The following is a 4211-nucleotide window of genomic DNA, read 5'->3' on the forward strand; positions in this document are numbered from 1 at the left end:
ATCTACAAAAATTAACCAGGCATGGTGGCATGTGTTCATCATCCCAGCTACTTGGGAGGCTTACGTGGAATGATCACCTGAGTCCAGGAGTCTGAGGCTGCAGTGAGCCGTGATCATGCCACTGCATTCCAGCTTGGGCAACAGAGTGAGACCCTGTCTCAAAAAATTTTTTTTTAAACCCCCCAAAACAAGAGAGAAAGGCCTTGATAAATATATGACATTTTAGCTGAATAGAAGCCAGTTTTTCAAAGCACGTATTATACAGTGGGAGCAGCAAATGCAATGGCCCTGAGGCAGGGAGAGCTTGGTCCATGGAAAGAAGAGACAGGAGGCAAGCACGCCCCTTTTCCTGGTAAGAAGGAAGAGGTAGTAAGCCAGGACAGAGAGACCATCAGGACCAAATTATATAAGGCCTTTCAGGTCATTTTAAGGAGTTTGAATGTTGGGCTATATGAGGTTTTAATAAAGCAGAAGGAAACCTCAGTCTCACCAAAACAAGATCTATAATTGCTTAAACCCTCCTGAGCAAGGCATTGTGTCTCGTATACTACAAGCAACCTCCTTGCAAAGAAAGTTATTGTGTTTTAAAGATAGGGAAACAACAAGCTCTTATCAAGTTTGCAGAGCTAGTAAGTAATAAAGCCCAGATTCAGATTCAAACTTCAGGCCATCTATTTCCAAAGTACAACACTGCCCACTACCCCCTCATCATATTTTCTTATTTTCTCAAAATATTAAAGGAACAAACACACAATTATACCATATTCTTGACCTCAATGAAGACATGATAATGTTTTAGTAGTGCATAATAAAATAATTAATGAGGTCTACGCCAAATGTTTATGTGCATTTTGAACTTTTTTTTTTTTAATATACTTTAAGTTCTAGGGTACATGTGCATAACGTGCAGGTTTGTTACATATGTATACATGTGCCATGTTGGTGTGCTGCACCCATCAACTTGTCAGCACCCATCAATTCATCATTTATATCAGGTATAACTCCCCAATGCAATCCCTCCCCCCTCCCCCCTCCCCATGATAGGCCCCAGTGTGTGAAGTTCCCCTTCCCGAGTCCAAGTGAGCTCATTGTTCAGTTCCCACCTATGAGTGAGAACATGCGGTGTTTGGTTTTCTCTTTTGTGATAGTTTGCTAAGAATGATGGTTTCCAGCTGCATCCATGTCCCTACAAAGGACGCAAACTCATCCTTTTTTATGGCTGCATAGTATTCCATGGTGTATATGTGCCACATTTTCTTAATCCAGTCTGTCCTAATAATTGTGTGAGGCTATTTCTTACTAATTCTCCCTGGTGAAAAGGTTTCCTTAAAAATAGCTTACTGAGTAGAAGCCTGTGATGGGCAGGTGTTATCCAATGGCTATTGATTCAATCGTTCAAAGATTCATGGAGTGGCCACTATGGTTCTAGATACAAGGGATACAATAGTGAATAGAACAGTAAAAAATATCTCTGCTCACGAAGCTACATTCTAACAGGGGAAACATTTATGTGTCATAATAAAACCAAAATTACTTTTCCACCAAAGATTCCCACAGTGCTGGTGTTCCGCCTTTCTTTTCTTTTCTTTTTTTTTCTTTTTTTTTGGAAAATAAAATTCATTCTTTTTTATTATTATTATACTTTAGGTTCTGGGATACATGTGCAGAACATGCAGTTTTGTTACATAGGTATACACATGCCATGGTGGTTTGCTGCAACCATCAACCCATCGTCTACATTAAGTATTTCTCCTAATGCTTTCCCTTCCCTAGCCCCCCGTCCCCTGACTGGTCCCAGTGTGTGATGCTCCCCTCCCTGTGTCCATGTGTTCTCATTGTTCAGCTCCCACTTAGGAGTGAGAACATGTGGTGTTTGGTTCTCTGCTTTTGTGTTAGTTTGCTGAGAATGATCGTTTCCAGTTTCATTCATGTCCCTGCAAATGACATACGCTAATCCTTTTTTATGGCTGCATGGTATTCCACGGTGTATATGTGCCACATTTTCTTTACTCAGTCTATCATTGATAGGCAATTGTGTTGGTTCCAAGTCTTTGCTGTTGTGAATGGTGCTGCAATACACTTAAGTGTGCATGTGTCTTTATAATAGAATGATTTCTAATCCTTTGGGTATATACCCAGTAATGGAATTGCTGGGTCAAATGGTATTTCTGGTTCTAGGTCCTTGAGGAATCACCACACTGTCTTCCACAGTGGTTGAACTAATTTACACTCCCACCAACAGTGTAAAAGCGTTCCTATTTCTCCACATCCTCTCCAGCATCTGTTGTTTCCTGACTTTTTAATGATCGTCATTCTAACTGGTGTGAGATGGTATCTCATTGTGGTTTTGATTTGCATTTCTCTAATGACAAGTGATGATGAGCTTTATTCTATATGTCTGTTGGCTGCATAAATGTCTTCTTTTGAGAAGTGTCTATTCATATCCTTTGCCCGCTTTTTGGTGGGGTTGTTTTTTTTCTTGTAACTATCATTTCTCTGGGAAAAAAAAAAAAAATATTTATCTGCTAAACATCCTGGGCTGAAAACAAAACAAAACAAAACAAAAGCAAAAAAACTACAGCAATACCAAAAATCCTTACCTGATAGTGGCAGAAAATTCATTAAAAAGTAACAAATTTGATGTATAATTTTCTAATATTGTTACCAAGCAAAAGGGGCTCACTGCCTGATGCTCTAGAAGCCAGTACAATGACACTGGGTTTTTGAGAAAAGAAAAGCTTTTTATTGAAGGTCAGCCAAAAAGGAGACAGGAGTCCAACTCATTTCTGTCTCCTGGTGCTGACTTCAAGGCAGTGTTTTTATTAGAAAAGGTTCAAGGGCAGATTCTGGGTTGAGTACATGAATGGGAGAGGGAAAAAGGAGGTCTGGAAAGTCCTCAAGCATGCACTGTTATCTCTTCATGTCTCCTCATGAGTCACACATGCAATTTCAGAAGAAGATAGTATGAACCATGTGGTGGAAATTTGGGCTGTGATGTCAGCAAGTTCATTCTGCGTAGACTCTAGTCAACCATATTGGTTCCAATCAATTGTTATCTTACAAGCAGAGGGAGTTCCAGCATTTCAGCAAGTTGTTGTTTTTTTAATCTATCATCCTACAAACTCAAGAATCTGTTAGGCATTTATTTCTTTAACTGTTTGGAGTACAATTTCAATATCAATTATAAATTAACATTTTTAAAGCACATTTGGCTAAAAGTGCTACAAAAAACTACAGAAAAATGAATAATACATAGTCCTTGCCTTCTATAAGCTTACAAATCCACCAAGAATTGGAAAGAAAAAATAAAAAATGGAAAATATCAAGGATAAGGTGAACATTGGAGTTTCCAGTGCCAAGATTCCAAATCAGAACACTGGAATTATTTCATAGAGGAGCTATGTTTAAATCTCACTGGGTGGCATAGTCAAATACAGAGAGTATTACCTGTATCTCATGGCATTAAAAGAGTAAGCTCAATACAGGAAACAGAAGTCAGGTAAGAGAGAGATGTGGTCTTAAATTATCTACTATGAGCGCCATTGATAGGGATTTTCTTAGCTTTCATTGGGCCTACAAATCTTTGTTTTCTTCCTTTTTGAAGGGTATTTTCTCTTGATAGAGAACCCTAGGTTAATGGGGAAGTTTTTGTTTGTTTGTTTGTTTGTTTGTTGGCATTTTAAAGATGTCATTCTATTGTCTTCTGGCCAGCATTGGCCTCTGGGCTTTCTACTGAGTGTAAATTTTTGAGCCTGTATATAAGAGCTGTTTTAAAGTCTTGCATGTTATTTCCATCTTCTCTGTCACTTCTGAGTCTATTTCTATTGATTGATTTCTTGTAGTTATGGTGCACATTCCCCTTTTTCTTATCATTTCTATTATTTTGTAATTGGATTCCAGAAATTATCAATGTTATAATATTGAGTTTCTTGATTTTGATTGTCTTCAAAGTGTGTTGAATTTTGTTTTACTAGGACGTTTCATGTAGATTTGCTTGTTCTTTTTGAGATTTGTTTGTAATTTTTTGTTATAGAGGGTATAGAGTAGGCTTTACTCAAGGGCTACATCCCACTTCTAATGAATTCTTTCCATGTGGAATGTGAGAAGTTGAATGTCTCCCAGTCCAGTGTGAGATCTAGGAATTGTTCAGCTTCAGTAGTTTTTCTGGGCTAATCTCATGAAGTTTCTTACTGTGTACATGCATTTTAGTA

Source organism: Piliocolobus tephrosceles, chromosome 17 (genome assembly GCF_002776525.5).
Source record: "Piliocolobus tephrosceles isolate RC106 chromosome 17, ASM277652v3, whole genome shotgun sequence".
Taxonomy (NCBI): domain Eukaryota; kingdom Metazoa; phylum Chordata; class Mammalia; order Primates; family Cercopithecidae; genus Piliocolobus; species Piliocolobus tephrosceles.